The sequence below is a fragment of the Suncus etruscus genome, chromosome 8 (assembly GCF_024139225.1).
Source record: "Suncus etruscus isolate mSunEtr1 chromosome 8, mSunEtr1.pri.cur, whole genome shotgun sequence".
NCBI classification, from domain to species: domain Eukaryota; kingdom Metazoa; phylum Chordata; class Mammalia; order Eulipotyphla; family Soricidae; genus Suncus; species Suncus etruscus.
The window spans coordinates 114,775,054-114,796,079 of NC_064855.1; the positions used below are offsets into that span (position 1 = coordinate 114,775,054).

Here is a 21,026-nt window from a genome sequence, read left to right on the forward strand (position 1 = left end):
GCTGTCTGTGGAAATCTAACAGTTCAGTGTCACAGCGTTCATTCTAGTGCTAGCACGTAATCTCAAGAGTGAGCTGAAAAGTGTGCGCTGAGGAACAGACCTGAATGTGCTTTGCCTGTGCAGTCCCAATGTGCTCATGGCGCCTCATGATTCCCCCCTTCGCACCACAGAGGCTCTGCATGTGTGTACATGCGCATGGATGATAGAAGAGACTATTAGCACTATAGAGATCAGAGTATAAATGAGGAGAACGGAGTCTGACAATTAAACTATGGACAGATTTTACAACTCAAGCATGTTTTGTACATTTCACCAACCATTAAAATGTAGAGGGGAGCAGTATTTGTCATGATCAATAGTAATTTATCATTAGTAAAAGGACAAAGCACATACCAGGCACATGTGAGAGCCTGAGTCCCAGCCCTGGCAGTACTTGGTTCCACCGACCGGCACCTCCGCATGGAGCTGTGATGGCTCTGGAGGACTGTCCTGCCCTGAGTCCTGAAAGTGCTGGGTTCGAGCATGGCACTGTCAATGCCCACACTGGAGAAGGGACTCAACACCGCATCATACCACATTCTGATATTTTTACATTCTGTGTAATCCAGCATGGATTGCACATGCACAAAATTATTAGCATCTTATCCTCGCATGCATAACTGAATAGTTGGCATCTGTTTTTCTCCTTTACTCAGCTGTTCCAGCTGGGCCCTGATGGAGGAGATCATGAAACTGATGGGGACCTTCTGGCAGAGACAGCTGCTGGCTTATGACTGTGCTGCTCGGTAAAGTAGTTTCCTATACATATAACCAGGTTAAGAAAAATGGGAATTGAGCATCTATGATTTTTTGGCTAGGAAAAATGTAAATATTTTTAAGTAAGTGTAATAGTTCTTGAGTTTCTGTTATGTCATTTAGCATTTATGCATACACATATGAATCAGAAATATAAAGTTTTTTATTAAACTGATAAGAACAGATACTACACTTGAACATAGTCAAAAGGCCAAGAAATGATACCATGATTTTTTATGAGAAGGATCACATGTTTATTTAGATTCTCAAGCTATATATTTAAATAGTTCATTTGTATCTCAAAAGTTTATATGTTGATTAGTAAAAACAATATGGATATGGTTTTTTAAATGTATCTATTGCAGGGCTGGAGAGATAGCATGGAGGCAGGGCATTTGCCTTCCATGCAGAAGGATGGTGGTTCAAATCCCGGCATCCCATATGGTTCCCCATGCCTGCCAGAGGCGATTTCTGAGCACAGAGCCAGGAGTAACCCCTGAGCATTGGAGGTGTGACCCCTCCAAAAAACTAAAAAGAAAACAAAAATATATCTATTGCATTCAGTTACAGTAAGACCTACTTTATGTTAGAATATTTCTGAGTATATATTTTTTTGGTTTCAACTCCAGCATGTGATAATCTTATATTGCATTAACATGCTACTGTTCAGTGCACACAATAGAATGGCAAATCTAAATATTCTATGCAAAAATCCTCGACACAAATGAAGACTAGCTCCTAGTTGATGGTCAGACAAGCTTCCCTAGAATATGCAGTGGGGCATGCGATTGATCGGTGGTGAGAGCCCCCATCCTGTTGGCAAGGCCAGTTTAGGACTGAGAATACTACACCTGGACTGCATATCCACTGCAGAGGGAGCCTGGCTGCAGCAACGACAGCATTATAGCACCATAGCTCTCTAGTAGTTGGCCGAACCCTTTTAAGAAAGAGAATAATTAAGCTCTTTAGTGCTTAATATCATTCAACAGTTTTCACAGTCTTACTGATGCTACATAATCTATTTAAAAAGAAGAAAATGCAGCTCTTTTCCTTTTTTGAGCTAAATGTGTACATCAAAAGATTTATTTCCCTGTAAGTAAAATAACTTGAACTAAACAGTAATAGTAAACATTACTACATTATATTATTATACTGCTAATAGTAATATTACTAAGTAGTAATAGAAATCACAATAATTTGTGAATAAGGGGAACAGATATGTTGTTTATAATAAATAAGGCCCGTAAGATGGAGCTGGATGGAGGTGGAGGCCTTTGTTCTTAGGCCCCGGCCACCATTAACCAGCGGGTCAGCAACTTCAGGTGTTCCCGGTGGGTAGAAAACTCATGCAGAGACAGGCATCAGGAAATATCAGTATTATTTGGCCTGGCCATAACGTGTGTGGCCTATATCATAAACCTATTTAAGCATTTCCCATTCTTAGCTTGACCGTGTCTTAACTTCTTTCATCCATGTCTCCATGCTGGCAAATTCCTTAATCCCTCCCAGTCAAAGGCCTTATCTAACCTTCCCAAGACCCCTCCCATGAATAGGAGGGTCCAGGGTTCATTCCCTGTTCAGGCACCATAGTGTTGCAAGTTAGCCCCTGATGGGCCTTTCTCCTCCAGATTGGACCATGCATCTGTTACGCTGTTCAGCTGGCAGTTCTGAGGTGAATGAAGTGGGAAGAAAACCAACAGGCAGTCAGTCTTCCAAAGGAAACAGCTCTTTATTCCATGAAGAGGCTAAAGCCAAAAAGGCCCCAGAATAGGCCCCAGAAAAAAAGCCCTTTGCCTTTCACAGACCCCTGTTTTATACCCCAGTGTTGTAGACGTCTTGCATCTCAGCAATTCTCATGGGTCATAGTCCTTTCATGGGAGGAAAACGGGTAACACGAGCAGATGAATATGAAATATAAAGTAATGATACCACACACAGTATGTGGGGTCAACACGTTTCTGGCAGGAGTGCAACAAGTTTAGTTTTTTGAGCAGGGGAATTAGAGAGGTAAAATTAGCCACAGGTGAAGAATAATTGTAATCACAAAGCCTCATATAACAATAGCAATACCTAAAATATGGGTGTGACTAAAAATTCTAAGTTACAAGAGAGAAGGTCACAACTCCTTGCAAGCTTACTGAAAATGCAAAAATCAGGATTAGGAGAAAATAGGAAATATCTAGAAACTTGGTCTTTCTAGGCTGGACTCTATTGTTATAGAGGTTAAATGAAGGGAGGTACCAAATCCCCAAGAATGAGCTTCCCTATTTATAAAGGAGGGTCAAAAGTCAAAAATCTGTATTCTGCCAGAAACTGCAGCTGCAAAGAACATATTTGAAAAGGAGAGAAAGGGGCCGGGCGGTGGCGCTGGAGGTAAGGTGCCTGCCTTGCCTGCGCTAGCCTAGGACGGACCGCAGTTCGATCCCCCGGCGTCCCATATGGTCCCCCAAGAAGCCAGGAGCAACTTCTGAGCGCATAGCCAGGAGTAACCCCTGAGCGTCACAGGGTGTGGCCCAAAAACCAAAAAAAAAAAAAAGAAAGAAAAGGAGAGAAAAATTGTCTTTGCTTTTAGGGCTGACTATATCCAGAAAAAGGGGTTCTCAAATAAACTTTGGTACTGGAATTTCTGGGCCAAATTATTTGATAGAGGTCAATATTTTGCCTGATATAAACCAAGGAGAGATAGTCAGATACTGGCTGAAAATGTAATGCCAGGCGTCTCTTTGGAAATTCCTCAACCATCCACGCAGGGGAAAAAGGCGTCCACAGCGGCCCTTTTGAGGAACCCCATGAGGATACACCTGGTGGGCTGAGCCCCCTAAAAACTTAGGCATGCCCTGGCACCCCAGAATCAGGTACCACCCAATGGTGGGATCAGGTACCACCCAATGGTGGGAGCAGAATCAGGTGCTGCCCTAGGGTGGGGGCAGAATGCCAGGTCACACCCTAGGGTAGGGCACAATCACCAATCAGAGTAGGGTCAGTAACATAATAATCCCATTGAAATATTTACATACACAACAAGATATAATAATTTTATGTATGCATATAAAAAGGTTTTATATCACAAAAATGACACCAAAAATAAGACAATGGACAGGTTGAAAGGAAGTATAAATGGACTGGAGAGACAGCCAGGAGTTGAGGCGCATGCAGTCGACCCCGATTCACAACACTGAGTCCTCTGAGCACAGCAGCTGCATGGGGCATGCCTACGGACGCTCCCAACACAATCCGGGAGGACTAAGGAGCAACATCCCATCCTAAGGAGCTTGAACTCAACTGCTGAGAGCGCCCCAGGCCATGTGAGTATCATGGGAACTTCTACTCCCCAGAAAAAGGAAACGCAAGAAAGAGGAACTTACAAATGAGAAAAAAGCAAACAAAATCAACAATATCAACAATGAATCCAAACTGTCTGGATAATTTCTTCCTCCAAGTCAAGCCTGATTGTGCTCCAGCTCCAGCCTCCTCATAAAATAATTTCTTTGTGAAGTTCCACCATGTACATAGATGCAAATACGTAAGATATTTTCATTTGTATAAAGGGGAAAGTCCATAGTCAAATTAATTTCAAAAATTATTTTTCTTCAGTAGTAGGCGGCTTAGGATTTTAGTTAATGTCTGTTAAAAACAAATTTTGAATTTTACCAGCATCAATTTGCCTGCAGCTTTCAAACACTTACTTTTTACAAAGAAGCAACTAGTATTTGAAAAAGGGGTTAACAATACATAAAAATTGAATTTCTCTAACAAAAGCATATTTCTTCACAATTCTTTAAAATAAAATTAATTTTCATAATATTGAAATAAAATACCACGAAGAAAGTGGGAGAATGGTCATATTAAATACCACAGAACCTTGTAAAACATTAGAAAATTAGGAAAAATCCATATTTCAAAGATGTCTCCAAGATAGGTAAGTTGAAGGAGAATCAATTCTATGAAATGTAAGAATACTCTATTTTGTTATATTAAAGATATGTTATAAATATTTCCTATTCATGCAATACCAATTGTTATGCTAATATTACATCAACTGAGTTCTGGCCTTACAATACAATAAATTAGATACATTTAAAATATGAAAGTGCATTATCATTTCTTCAGCCATAGTAATTTTCTATTAACTTAGGAAAGCAGATAACATTTTCACTCTAAGCAGTATAAGATCGTTTCCCAACTAGAGAAAATAGCTGCAACTATGATTTTTCTCTCCACTTTGGTTTTGAGCCCACGCCCCATAGTGCTTGGGCCTTCCTCCTAAGTCTACTCAGGGCTCACTCCAGGCAAGGCTCAGAGGGCCACCTGTGATTCCAGGGATCTAGCCCTACTCAGCCACATGCAAGACTAGCACCCTAAGTACTATATTGTTACTTTGCCCCTCTGCAACTACCATTTTAGGACCTCAATGGATTTCTTGTGACATTATTTCTTCCAAATATAATAAACTCATAAACGTTTATTTAGTTGCTAAGTGTATTGAATAGCTTTGCACCACACTTAGTATTGCTCTGGGGATCTTATGCACTGATGGGGATTGAACTTGAAGTCAGCTGCATTAAATCTTCACCTCATCCTTAATAACTTTTAATTTTTTTTTTTTTTTTGGTTTTGGGTCACACCCAGCAGCACTCAGGGGTTACTCCTGGCTACACATTCAGAAATCGCTCCTGGCAGGTTCAGGGACCATATGGGATGCCAGGATTCGAACCAATGACCTTCTGCATGAAAGGCAAATGCCTTACCTCCATGCTATCTCTCCGGCCCCTGTTTTTGGTTTTGGGCCACACCCAGTGACACTCAGGGGCTACATGCTCAGAAATCACCCCTGGCTTGGGGGGACCATATGGGTCGCCGGGGGAATCCAAACACAGTTCATCGTAGGCTAGCGCATGCAAGGCATATGCCTTACGCCTTGTGCCACCCCTCAGTCCCTATCCTTAATAACTTTTAAATAGATTACTAAGGCATAATTAATAGAACTTAACTTATTTGCTTCAGAAGGAACTAAATCTAACAGGGGTATGAAAACTACAGATTTAGGTATTTGAAAGTTCTTTCTATTGCTTTATAGACAATGACTTATTGAAGCACAAGCAGAGTCAGGTAGGTCGAAAAGATAATCGAACATAAATACAAAATGGCACAAGTCTTTCACAAAAAGCTAGTGGTAATTCATTCTAAGAATCTAAGAGTTATTGTTTTGGACACAGAAATTGGGCATTTAGAAGTCTGCCTTAGAAAACTTTGAACTGGAGCAGGATATTTAGCTGGCACAGATGGGCAGCTGGCAGGCCTCCCCATGTGCCAGCGCCCTTTTGGTCTGGCCTAGGGTAAGGGGGGCCCGGACCTGGGTCACCCGATCCCCCTTTCCCCCATTCCTCCGGATCTCCAGGTGGGTTCCTGGAAGGAGTTGACGGGGCACCCTGGGTTTTCCCCACTCCCAGGCCAGGCCCGGACACTGGCCTAGGGTGGGGCTTAGGGGGTGGAGTTTGATCTGGTGGGTGGCAGATAGCTGCTCAGTTATACTCAGGCTGTCACTGGAAACTTCATACCAGTCTACATTTTGCGAACCGCGCGGGGGCTAGCGGTTTCCTATACATGGATGTACATGGAATCTATTTTTCTTTCATTTTTCTTTAACTGATGTAACTTTCTATATATTTTTCTACCATGTTTCTATCCACTTTTCATCTTGTCTTTTCTTTGTAAGCTGTTTAGTAAGGATTGTTGTTGGAACTGTCCCTCAGTTTGATGCCTATGTTTGAACTATGTCATGGAAATTGCTGGTCTTGTTCCTATTGCCTCCAGATGCACCAATAACGCTTCATGGCATTGATCCTTGTTTGCATAGACACATTAAAATGGGAAAACACCATACATATAGATAAGTTCTTATCTAATAAATCTCAGTACAATGTACCTTACACCCTGAACATTGATATAATGACCTGGCACAGGCCTCAGAAGAATGGTCATCCATTCACGCCAGAACCAGGCAAGCTATCTACGAAACATCCAAGGTCTTTTATAGCAACAGCTGGAAGCAGTCCTCTACCAGGAAAGACACTACCAAGGGTCTGACATCGACCTCCTAAAAAGAGACTTCCGTTTACACTGAGAAGACTTGACAACAACAATGACCTGCTCTACAGGACATGGTTCTCTCTAGTACCCCTTAAGTGTGAGGCGCAACGAGAGCATGCTCTGCACCATCCTGACTGCAATATGGGATATGCAGAGTCCAGGATCTTTAATACAGAAGCATGATACCAACAACAGAGACTATGTGAGGAATGGAGGTGTATTGCCACTACAGACGATGACTTGAATTGGACAAACTAGTTTGCCTGGAACCCAGAGTCAGTCCTGTGCCAGGAAACTTCAGGGTTAGGGTCTCCTTGTATTTAGACCATAAATTGTCTTTCCATGTCCCTTATGTTTTGGTGGGCCTATGCAAACAAATGCCACTTTAATACCGTTTTTTACTAAGTTCCCTTGTCTCCAATCCTTAAGAAAAACAACCCACTAAAACTTTTGAGGTTAACTTAAACTAGTAAGCATGTGCATGGAACTAGAGAAATGTACTTTGCCCTCAATGTTTAAAGAGTTACATAAGTCTAATGTCTTTAGATTATAATGTGTGCTGCTAAGAAACAGTATGTACTACAACTGGGGATTTGAGGGACAAAGTAATTGTATTGTACATGGGTTTAGTTTTGTTTTTCTTAATGTTCTTTGGCTGAAAGTTCAAGGCTGGGTTATCATCGATGGGAATACCGTGAATTTTGTTTATGGGTGATTGGGCTTCCACTGTAACTTTACCCTTTCCTCTTTCTTTGCATCTTTGTTGTCATAATTAAAATTAAAAAATAAAAAAAATTAAAAAAAAAGAAAACTTTGAACTATTAAAAAAATTTTAGATGAAGGGCCAGAGCAGTGGCACAAATGGTAGGGAGTTTGCTTGCACCGCTCCTGACCCAGGACAGATCACGGTTTGATACCCTGGCATCCCATATGGTCTCTCAAGCCAGTAGTGATTTCAGAGCGCATAGCCAGGAGTAACCTGAGTGTCACCGGGTGTGACACTTTCAAAAAAAAGGGAAAAAATCTATTAAAATATGAAATATACATACTCTTTGGCAGAGATGTCCTATTTCTTACTACATAAAACCCCAAAAGCCCAAAGTATGGCTGTATGTGTAGAATGTTTATAGAATGTTACGTAGTCATTAAAAATAGGATATAGGGGCTAGGAGCACAGTAATAACACAGATAATAACAAATCAATTTTGTGATTAGCATCTCAATACCTTTGAGAATAGCAAGTCAAAGTCAGGACAAAAAAAGGAGTCCAATACAAAGAGAAAGACAGTCTAGTAAATTAGCATCAGCATCACTATTATTTAGTTGAAGTTGAATGTTTAGACATTTTTTTAAATTTTTATTTTGACCTTATTGGCTTACATATCTTTCACAGTCATATTTTAGGTACATATTAACATTGAATCAAGGGAATACCATCATCAAGTTTGTCCTCCCTCACCTCTGTTCCCTTCCTGCAATCCATATCCCCCACCATCACCCCCCGGGCTGCCAGAGTAAGTGGTCCCCTCTGTGTCTTGCTTACTACTAGTGATCATATATCTGTTTGGTCCTGGTTCCCTCCCTTGTTTCCCCTTCTATTTGAGAGGTGGAGCTAGATAGTTCGAGTTATATGGTTTTGTTTGATGGAAAGAAAAGCAATAGAATGGGGTAAAGAAAGAAATCAAATAAGCTGAAAATGGGCAGACGCCTTTTAGAGGCTTTCAACCTCAGTTAGAGAGAGGACAGGAAAAAGGTCATTGAAACACCGCAACAATACAGAAAGAAATACCAAATAATATATCCAGTGAGCACTATAGCAATAAAGACAAGCACCACACAATAGTCTCGGTTCTGAAATCAAACCATGCTGGAGTGCAAAAAAGAAAGATAAAATAAAATAAAATTGGAGACATCAACTTCAATATCTACCCTAAAATAAAGAAGTCAAAAAAAAATCACTCAATCAAAAAATATATATGTAGATAAAAGGATTATTTTGTGCTTTTATTTTCTTTCCTCCCCTGCATAGGCACAATAAATATTGGGGTCATTATAGAGGGAATTCCCTTGGCCTAGGAGATACAGGTTTTCTCCACCCCTGAAGTATACTGTCATGGGATTAACTATAGACTCCTTGCATGATCATTTACTCTCCCCTCGGTGCTTTCGTGGTGTATTGTAGACTTCTGCTTCATCATGGATGGTAAAATCAGACCTCTGTATATAGAGATCTTGGTGTGTTTAGACATTTTTGTCTTTCTTTCTTTTTTGGGGGGGGTCATACCCACAGTGCTCAGGGGTTACTCCTGGCTACATGTTCAGAAATTGCTCCTGGCAGGCTCGGGGGACCATATGAGATGCCGGGATTTGAACCAATGACCTTCTGCATGAAAGGCAAATATCTTACCTCCATGCTATCTCTCCGACCCACTATTTTTTGTGTTTCTTTTTTTTGTTGTTGTTTAGACATTTTTGTATATGACATTCACTAGTCAATATCCTTACTTAGTAGTGACTCCCAATTAAAGTATAAAATATAAACCCTTAAATATAAGAAGGTAGACTGATTCCTGAAATGCTGAGGGAGGGATTGGTATGCCAAGTGTTTTTATTACAATATAATGACTTCAGTGTTATTGTAAATTATGATACCGCATTTTTTTTTAAAAAGCCAGGATTAGAGCCTAAAGTGAGACTGCAAATCTCAGTCTCTCAATCACCAGGCTACATAGCTAAGTCAACCTAACACAACTTGTACAAGTGAAACTCTCAGAGAAAGAAATTTGACTGCGAATTCTCTTATCACTCCTTATGGCAATATAAGTACAGAGCAGGCAGAATGTGGAACGAACTACATCCCAGCTCCGGCTCAGTTCATAAATTTTATTTTTATTCTAGATGAAAGGTAAACTAGACAATATTGAGCTTTGCTTTAGTTTAGGATGCTGAAGTAAGAAAATAAAGACAAGATCATCGATCCAATCACTCTTTAGGTAGTCCTAAGGACTTCAGAGAATTCTATTTAATAATTCTACTAAACAAAGTCCTTCACTTACAAAGGAAGTCCAAACATCTCAGAGAAGTTTTCTCTCTCAATAAAAACTTAATCATTTAAAACACTAAACATGAACACAAACATTAACTTAAAATCTGTATATAAATACTATTGACACCTGAGGATGATATTATCTGGAAGATAAATGTAAATATTAACAGGAGTTTCACATTTAGCTAAAAGCAGCAATAACTCTGTTGTAGCGGGTTTCAATACCAATTCTATGACAGAAGACTATTGGCTCTAATAGTCTTCGCTAAGTTACCAAAGCCCTGAAGACAACTAATCATGTAGTAACAAAAGAGCGAAGTCTTGAAATTCTATTAACTATGAAACAGTTACCTTGGAACTGTTGGGAAACAGGATGAGACAAAGTCAATGAAGTAATTTAATCATGGAACAACCTTGCAACATGATGCCCTGAAAAGGGATTCTCTAGCACTGTCAGCGTCACCAAGCAAGCATGTTATAAACAAGCCACTGACTGGGGAGGTGAGGTGGGGGTACTTAGATCGCATGCCCAAGTGATGCTGTTATGACTGAGACCACTACCTAAAACAATGGAAAGCACTATACTTGAATGGATTCCTTTAAACAACTGAAAGATTATTTTAAGTTTTGAGGTCACACGCAGTGGTGTACAGGGATAACTCCTGTGTGCTTAGGAACCATTCCTGCGTTGATTAAAGGACCAATAGGGATTGGCTGCCTGCAAGGCCTCCATCCTACCCACTGAACTCTTACTGTTTTCTTTTGGTTTTTGGGTCACACCCGGGAGTGCTCAGGGGTTACTCCTGGCTCTACACTCAGAAATCGCTCCTGGCAGGCTTGGGGGACCATATGGGATACCGGGATTTGAACCACCTTCCTTCTGCATGCAAGGTAAATGCTCTGCCTCCATGCTCTCTCTCCAGCCCCATACCCACTGAACTCTTACTCTGGCACATGAAGTGAAAATATTCTTATTAAAGCAAAGATAAAGTATGAATACCTTGAAAATAGTTTATATTGTTTAGGAAAAAGAATGTTTTAAGTTTTAAAATATAATTTTTTTAATCAAAGTAATATGCATAATGACTACTAGAAAAATTGTAAAGAACAAAATTAAAATCGCCTATTAATGCACATCTCACAAAACACTACTCTTTTCATTTAAGTACTTTCAATTTTTTTCTATGCAGATCTGGACGTCTATATCTGTGTGTATTTTGTTATGACACCTTTGTTTCTTATAAACTTGGTTAAATGGTGTATTGAGGACTACGACGATTATAAAAGGTAACATATCATGAGACTGGTTTTTGATTAGCACATTCTATGCAATCTTCAGTCACTGAATAAAATTCTAAACTTAGATTTCATTTAAAAAATGAGTAGCTAAAATTCTTGTTTCAAAGGACTTAAAATATGCACACTTGACTATGCACCACAGTGTGTTGATTGGAACACTGGCATATGGAACCTATATGCTCACTGCAAGTTTCCACCCACAGTCACTGAATTCGTCATGCAAAAGCAAAGTAAAATTCTAATATCCACAAAATTTCAGTGTGCAAAATATATACATGTAATTATTACGACCAATAATAAAAAACTAGCCTACTAGGAAATGACATATCATAAAATTTAACTTAACAAAATAAAAGAGTAGCATACCTAAAAAGAGCTTAAATGGACAAAAAAAGGACATTTTGGTTCAATAATTTGAAGTGCTTTTAGTATGTTGACTCCAGACACAGTTGATTTCTCACAAAAATACAACTGCCTAGAATAGAAGACTATGCTTGCTTAATCTGATATAACAATGTAATTTCTAGAAATATTTAAATAGTGGAGTTTTAATCTTTAAAAGGTTTTTTCTGTATTTTCTAGGTAGATGATACATCCTAAATGAAAGAAGAATATTGTATGATCATGAAGTCTGACTAAAAAAAAAATCAAAGCCCCATCAATGTGCTTTTAATTCTGAGAAGCAGAAATATCTCACACCTAAAAGAAATGACATTTTCATAGGGGGAGAAAAAGATGAGCAAGTAACAAACTGTCATCAGGAGAATTTGCTGTAGCTAGGTATATAGTAAGAACCTGTAGTCTCTGTCTGTTAATTCATATGATTCAACCTAATAAGCCAAAAAAATTTATAAAGGCAATATAAAGAAACACTGATAAGCCTCAAGATCTAATTTATAATTTAAATTTATAATTTCAGCAAGTCAGGAGTGATTTCTGAGCGCATAGCCAGTCGTAACCCTTGAGTGTCACTGAGTGTGCCCCACCCAAAGAATTTATCATTTAAAATGCGATTAAAAATGCAATTCACATTTAAAAATAAAATCTATCATTTGTAATATACAGTTTTGCACTCATTGCATTTTATATTAAGGAGATTCCTGAAAAAAAAGTGACGTTGAAAAAATATGTGATGTTGGGTCATGCACTAAAGAAGACAGCTGCAGTTCACCTGCAAGAAGCACATGCATCTGTCCCATCCAGAGGAAGACCAGACCACAGATTCCGCAGGCCTTCAGCACACGCAGAGACCAGGGAGTCTCACCCTGACTTAGTAGGCAAAGGTTTTATACTATGTGTCTAGTACCTATCATGCCAGATAATTATTTAAATATGTCATTTAAATATTTCTAATCGGGATTTTGCCTACTGGAACATAAATCATAGACCTCTTTTCTATTCCGTATTTTCCTAGGTTTTATTGAGCAAAAGTAGCTTCAGGAGGGGCTGGAGGGGTGGCACAAGTGGGAAGGTGTCTGCCTGTGCACTCTAGCCCAGGACCGACTGCGCTTGGATTCCCAGCATCCCATATTGTCTCCGAGCCAGGAGCGATTTCTGAGAGCACAGCCAGGCGTAACCCCTGAGCCTCACCAGATTTGGCCCAAAAAACAAACCAAAAAAATAGCTTTAGAAAACTTACACTTAACTGTTTATCAAGTATTTAATAAAACACAATTTATAATCATAATTCAATGTACGTTTAGCTAAGAGGTATTCATAAACAGTGAGGAAAATTTCCAATAAAGTTCACTTTGCAATAAAACGTGTGTACTCTCCAAGTTACCCTTCCTGCACAAAATAAGAATAAGCTCTCCCCCAATAAAAGCATAATTAACATCCTCAAGTAATGATCAGAAGTGATTATAACAAAAATTAAAATATTACCTTGGGGCCGGAGAGAAAGCATGGAGGTAGGGAATTTGCCCTGCATGCAGAAGGAAGGTGGTTTGAATCCCAGCATCCCATATGGTCCTCAGAACCTGCCAGGAGCGATTTCTGAGTGCAGAGCCAGCAGTAATTTCTGGGCACAGGGCCAGGAGTAACCCCTGAGTGCTGCTGGATGTGACTGAAAAAACAAAGAAAATTTTTTTCCTTAAATTAACTTATAGTCTATAATAAAATTGATAATTTTAAAACCTTGTTGGTGGAGATAATTCTAGAATTCACTTTTTTGTTGTTGTTTTGGGGCCACACCAGCAGCACTGAGAGGTTGGTTACTGGCTGGCTCTATTCTCAAGAATATCTCCTGGGTGGCTCTGAGGACGACGGGAAGTTCCTGGAATACACCCGGGTCCACCTCGGGCAAGACAAACATCCTACCTACTGTGCTGTCACTTCAGCCCTAGAGTTCACTTGGAAACAAAAACAAGGAACTGCTATTGCTATGAAATTCTAATGCTTGGCTCATGGCAGAACAAGTCTGAGTATGGGTTACTTAACTCAAAAACACAGCTACTGAATCAAATCTTACTAGCAATATTGTAAATAGCCTTAATATGTTCAGATTATTCTTGTGATCCATAAGAACATTAATGCATTTGATGCCATTGTCTTCTAAAACCAGTATAAACTTTTTCGTGGTCACAGTGTAGAGTAGGAGAATGGTTTCACATTTTTCCTCTGCAGCTCTATCTTACCTCCTCATCTAATCTGACTCTCCTGATTACACGTTGCCGTTTTTCTCCTTGTCGTAACTGAAGGTGTCCTTCAATATTAACCCAGGCACTGGCGCAGCTGTATTATTTACAAAAAGTAATAAATTACATGAACGATGCTCCAGAACATACAGCTATATTAAAAGTAAGAATAGAAAAGCTAAAGAAAAATGGACTAACATGCAAATTCTTTGCATCTCAATAGTAACATGCAAGGGAAACTGAAGCCTTAATGAAATGAAACATTGTCCAGCTACCATCAAAGTGTTCTTAGAGTATTGTCTATTACCTTAGTTTTTGAACATATCTAATATAAAATTGTAATCTTGAGAATATATTAATCAAAAGATGGCTAGTGCAAAGTTACCTAACAGAAGAGCTACAGGTGTCATCTCTTGGACTGCATCCAGAATGCCTGTCTTCCTCTTGACCATCCAACTCTGTTGCATAAGCTTGCAACATCCACAAACAGCACAGCCAGGGTCTCCAGAGACACAACCAGAGATTCGGAAAATAATAAATAGCAAAGCCCCTCCTCTTTCCTTTAAAGCTTTTTTCTATGACATTTTCTCTGTCTTTTAAAGATTATACTGCTAAAAGGCAGACTTGGTATGTTTCTACAGGAAATAGAAATGATTTCTGATACCTTCAAAGTCCTATTAACAACTCTAAATGTGTGCACAATTAGTGAAGTCCCTGCAGCCTTAGTGTTAAGTGGTCCAGATGAATGGCTTGCTGACAAGCAAACACAGTGCTCTCTACTATCAAGGAGGTGGAGGCACTGTGTTGACTTTTGGAGAAACATGGAAGTCAGAGGTGGTGCAGTGAGAAGCTGTCCTCTCTGTGGCTAGCTATAATCATCCATGGCCTATCACAATGTGTCATGAAAGATTAGCTTATTTTGTCATATGGCCTATAATATAAATGAAAACACAAACATAAGACTAACCTTTCAGACACTCAGCGAAAAAAATTATATTTTGACTCTGCAAAATTCACAATAAACTTTTATATCACAAGAGTTTGAGGATGGAGAGACAATATGAAGGAAAGGTGTTTGCTTGGCATGTAGGACAACCCCAATTCAAACTGCTGACAGCACCTATGAATGGCCCAAGCACAGTCGGGGGTCTTTCCAAAGCAAAAATAGACAATCCCTGAGTAATGGTGGGTAAGCAACCCATCCATAAAATATCAATATAGGAAGAAAACGAATGGATAAGATAACAGATATAAAACAGATTTTGGAAGTGACAAAAACTTCTAAAATATCAAAATAAATATACATGAAAATTATACATCTTTAGTTGTATACTATTTGTGGTCAGTGTTTCTACTAAAAATAAATGTTAAACACAAAAGAAAAATTTTGGTAATAGTGCTCATAAGGAATACAAATAGAGGTACAGACCGATCTTGAATAAATTTATAGGATTTAAGGTAAGGTGCCTGCCTTGCCTGTACTGACCTTGGATGGACCGCAGTTTGATCCCCCGGTGTCTCATATGGTCCCCCAAGCCAGAAGCAACCTCTGAGCCCATAGCCAGGAGTAGTCCCTGAGCGTTACTGGGTGTGGCCCAAAAACAAAAAAAAAATTTATAAGATTTAAAATAGTTTAAGTGAATCTAATAAATAAACACCTTAAATTAAAAGAATATTAAATGATTACAATCGATTTTATAAGTATTTGCCAACAGCATGTTAAGAAATGACAGGTTAAAAAATGAAAAGAAATGTACTTGACACATTTTTGAGTTGTCTGTGCTTACCCTCCAGGGACTCTGTCTGGGCGCCCACCACTGACACAGCTGGTCCCGCAGCCTGTGCAGTTTCCACAGACCGTGCCTTCCAGGCACTGCTCCAGCTTCCACTTATGCATACCCGGAGGACACATCAGAGACTTCTCATCTTTCTCATCTAGTCTTCTTCCAGGTCTTCATCCGTTGCCGTTGATATATTTTCAACTCCAAATGCTAATTGATGGGGAAATTTATTATTTTATATTGATTATTCCTATGTCTAAGGCACTGATGCGTAAGCTTCCAAGTTTAAAAATAATGTACTATTTTTTTTTACAGCCTATTCCAAATGAATCAGAAAAGAAATTTTAAAATTGAAGAGTTAAAGCTAATCGAAAAGTTAAGCTAGGGACTACTAAAAATATTCCCCATTTACTTTCACAAAAATAAGAGATATTTAACCCCTCACATACACATCCTCCCCAATTTTAGTTCCTCCTTTCCATTTTCACTGCCAAGACATTCATTTGAGAACCATCCAAACGCATACCCAAAAGTTCTGCCATTCCATAACATCCTTTCACTGCAGCCAGTTATCTTAAAATATATGGTTTTAGATACTATATGTTTACAATTAAGAAACCTATATGTTTTCAATGTCTTAAGTACAAAATTTAGCAAGATACAGTCACAAAAATTCTTTTCCTAACATCATTTCTTCCATCTGAGCTACTTTCTGCCTGAACAAAAATTCCTTCTACTTTCTAAGTCATTTGCTTGTATTATTTACATCTTTTTTTTTTTTTTTTTGGTTTTTGGGTCACACCCGGTGGTGCTCAGGGGTTACTCCTGGCTGTCTGCTCAGAAATAGCTCCTGGCAGGCACGGGAGACCATATGGGACACCGGGATTCGAACCAACCACCTTGGTCCTGGATCGGCTGCTTGCAAGGCAAACGCCACTGTGCTATCTCACCGGGCCCATATTTTTTACATCTTTATGACCTTTGCTCGTTCCTTCTTTTCTGTAACTCTCGACCCCTTTTACTCTGCCTAAATACCTCACTACCTCTCTTTACCTCACCTACCAAATAAAAGTCTAGTCAGCTCTCAAAAGGTAGCTTACACGTCACTTCCTATGAAAGTTGTTTATTCCTGGGACTCAGTTTCAATTTTTTTCCAGTTTCTATCTTCTAAGTTCTATTTATACCTCAACTACAACTTATTTGTGCTATACTTCATTTGCTCTTTTTTAAAAGATGAAGACCTATGAAAAACTATCCCTAGGGCATTCAGTTTGGCAACATATCAGCAGACTATTTTGCAAAGGATCAGATTAAAAATAACTGAGACTATTTGGAATCATGTAAGATTCAAACAACAACAAAAAAAACAGGGCTGGAGAGATAATATAGCAGGCAAAGGAATTGTTTTGTGAGTGTCCAACTGCAATTCAATCACCAGCACCCCAGATGGTCTTCCATGCAGAGTGCAGAGCCAGGAATGACCCCTGAGCATCACCTCGTGTGATTCTTCTCCCGCCAAAAAATGCTCCAAAATACAAAGTCCATTCCTAAATTGAATAAGAACAGGCCACTGAGCAATTTGCAGAGCTCTCATCTAGGCATGAGGATGCAGATAGTAAGCTATTACAAAGCTCATAATCAAATGAAATGTTCATCAAATAGCCATACAAAGTGCGCCAAACAACTACGATAAGATTGTGAGGGAACATAGAGTGCTACGTTATATAATGAGTCAAATAATCTTTTTTATTTGTCTTTCCAGTGGATCCTCCAAGACTAGGCTCCGATTTACTCTTTACTCTAACATTTTAGAAAGCTTTATTCCCGTTGCTTACACTTATAACAATAATAACAATATACGTCTAAGAAAGAAAGGAATGCCCAGAACATAGAGCCACTTGAATGTTTGCCACTTCTAAACAATGGGCAAGGTAACAAAGCTTTGGATAAATGAAGTCATTCTGAGACTGGAGAGATAGTCCAGTAGATAGGACAAATAGAATAATGTCTGGTTGAATATAATAGTTCTAAGAGGTTCCGGAAAGATAGTACAGAAGCAGTGTGCTTGCCTTGCATACAGCTCACCCAGGTTCAGTTCCCAGAACTCCATATAGTTCTCGAAGAATCTCTAGAAGTGATCCCTGAGTACAGAGCTTGGAATACACACTCAGAATAGTCAGGTTTGGCCCCCAACCTCCTCACTGTGAAAAGATAGAGAAAATAAGACACTGATGTTAAAGAGACGGGAAATGATTGGGATGCATGCTTTGCATACAAGCATAACTGGTTAATTTCTCTGTATTCTATAATCCACCCAAGCGTTAGCAAGAGTGACCCCTGAGCCACGCTGATGTGTTCCCCCCACGAAAATAAACAAATAAGATAAAATATTTTAACATGCACATATTCAATTCCTACCTTTCCCACCTCGATTCACAGCACCAGTATCTTGCTCACACTGTCTTTGATTATTTACAGCGAATGTCCAAACTTCTCCAATCTTCATTAAAACACAAGTCCGAGCTTTGCCCGCAGCGACCCAGTCACAAAATGGCCCTTCAAATCTGGTACCAAACCTGGAGGAAAGATAAACATTTTGTAGGAAACAAAAAATCCAAGTAAACCATCCCTACAAGAGGAATTTTACTTTGAAGAATTTTACTTTTGAGGAATAAAGAGGAAATGTTCATCTCTGGGACAAGACATCCCAGAAAAATAGAAATAAGGAGTAGCAGAATGGGAGGCTAGCAAGTTCCTAACAATGCTGCCAACCCTTATTGTTCAGACTTTGGGATAATCCGTGCTGTGGCAATGGCTCAAGGTGGCTTCTCCGGAATGCCTGCCTAGGCAGCCAGCACCTTTCCACCATGCCCAGAGGACCCGAAGTCTCAGCCTTCCCGGTCTAACAGAGGATCCTCTACATAGACCCCCTTCAGGCATGCCGCAGGGTCGCAGCCGCACCTGGAGGCCTCCGGTGTCCCTGTCCGCCCCCGAGCAAGCAAGCAAGCAAGCAAGCAAGCAAGCAAGCAAGCAAGCAAGCAAGCAAGCAAGCAAGCAAGCAAGCAAGCAAGCTCTGCTCACATCCTCCTAGGCTGTGGCTATGACAGTTGCAACTGCTACTGATGCTGCAGAGCTGGCTGACTCGCGCATGCCCACTCGGTCGCACAGCAGTTGGTTAGCAAGAGGCTGGAAACAAGTTCGCCAGCTAAGTCTCCACAGAGGGAGCTGCCCCTACTCGGCCCTGCCAGTCCCCCTCCCTCTCAGTCTCCAAATGTGGCCCATACCCCCCAAGATGCTTAGGCTGAATCCCCATTCTTGGAAGACGTCCTCAAAGAGCCACATATATAGTATTAGGGATCAAACCTGTATCAGGCACATGCAAGGCAAGTGCCCCAACCAATCATGGCCCTGGTCCAGCTGCAGCCGAGGTGAGTGTGCCTACCTGCATGTGCAGCCCATTGTCTGCAGAGACAGACCAGGACAGCTACACAAATCCTCATGGACAGGTGGCACTGACTGCATATTTGCTGCGTGAGAATGGCCAAATGCCATTCAGAGGAACTAGAAGACGCGACTCAAGAACCCACAAGTTGGGGCCGGAGAGATAGCATGGAGGTAAGGCATTGGCCTTTCATGCAGGAGTTCATCGGTTCGAATCCTGGCACCCCATATGGTCCTCTGTGCCTGCCAGGAGCAATTTCTGAGCCTGGAGCCAGAAATAACCCCTGAGCACTGCCAGGTGTGAACCAAAAACCACAAAACAAACAAACAAACAAACAAAACACACAAGTAAACAAAGCCTGCCACTCTTCCCAGTCTTCCACAGATGTTGGTCCCAGAATTGGAAGTGATAGTGAGGATATCAAAGCAGGCAGCAAAAACAGAGACATCAAAGAAAATGGCAGTGGTTTGAGGGGTCTTATTCTACAGAGGGGCTTATATGGCCTTATCAGACCCAGTGTCAATAGCAAGAGAAGTATTGGCAGAGCAGAGCCAGAGGCAGCAAAAGGACCAGCAGCATGGTTCATCTTAGCAGGCCCAATACTATTGACAGAAAGAGAATCAAATTGACAGCCTCAGTGGATCAGTGGATCCAGATGTATGGGTCTCCTTGGTGGACCCAGCAGCTTCAATGGCCTGGGCTGAACCAGTGACTTGGACATGGGTAGACCCAGAAATATGCACTGACTGCATATTTTCTGCCTGTGAATGGCCAAATGACATTCAGAGGGAGTAGAAGATGCAAGTCAAGAGTAGCACATGTAACCAAAGCCTGTCACTCTTCCCTGTCCTCCACAGATGTGGGCCCTGGCACTGGCAGGCACAGTGAACATCAAAGCAGGCAGAAATAGCAGGGATTTCAAACAGAGTGGCAGTAGTTTGGGTGTTCTTGCTGTAATGATCAGCTTAGAAGGCCTTGTGAGACTCAGTGGATTTGGAAGCATCAGTACTGAAAGTGGTATCATCAGCAGAGGCAGAGCCAGAGGCAGCAAAAGGGCCGGCAGCATGGTTCCTCTCAGCTGGCCCTACCTAGAAGCATACAGAGAATGAAATGAGATGACCTCAGCAGATCCAGTGGGCCAGGTGGACCCAGCGGCTTCAATGGACCAGGCAGCCACAGGCCATGCAGTGCTTTGGTCTTCCAGACATTCTGAAATGCTTTTCTCCACCCCACACCTTGCCCAATGTGACCAGCCCATCCAGCCACAGTTTATGCAGGGGTTTGCTTCTCCTCAGCTTCAGAAATGCTATGCACCCCCAAGAGAGTGTGTGAGTTTATCCTTGGATCACAGGAGAATCTTTGCAGACTCTTATACCCTGGTACCCTCAAAGCTCAGTAAGGCCAGTCGATGGTAGGCAACATACTGCTCAGTCCCTGTCAGTCAGCCAAATGTGGCTCAATACCGCCCAAATGTGTAAAATAATCGATAATAATATGTAATTTTGATATATAATATATAATTTTGGTAATGAGACTATCAACTTCTTGTTGGTGCAATAGGGCTAACTTTGGAATTTTCAGAAATGATGGTGCTTCAACCTTTGAGCATTACAGGGGACATATTATCAGTTTCCTCCATTTAATATCTAAGAATGCTATTTAATTAAATAGCATTTAATTGAAAAGTGTAAATCTGCCCAGTTGGAGAGATGTTGCATAGTTCAATTAATTCCAAAATATGATATACACAGCTTCTAACTTTCTTCTACTTCCCTTTATTGCTGACCTTACTTACCTTACTTGCTTCTGCTTACCTTTCTAGAAATTTACTTTAAATAATCAGACAAGTAATTTCTTTGGACCGAGTTCCATTTCTCCCTTTTCAAATAATTTTATGTTCTAACCTAAAATTTATAAAATCTTGGTCACCCATGAGT

At 40.3% G+C, this 21,026-nt stretch overlaps 1 protein-coding gene and 1 pseudogene across 1 annotated transcript in view; both read right to left on the reverse strand.

The window, feature by feature from the left end:
* LOC126016100 (signal recognition particle subunit SRP72-like) overlaps positions 1 to 21,026 on the reverse strand; it is a 190,014-nt gene that overhangs the window by 87,948 nt on the left and 81,040 nt on the right. The window lies entirely within an intron of this gene.
* Positions 895 to 1,018, reverse strand: LOC126016831 (uncharacterized; annotated as a pseudogene).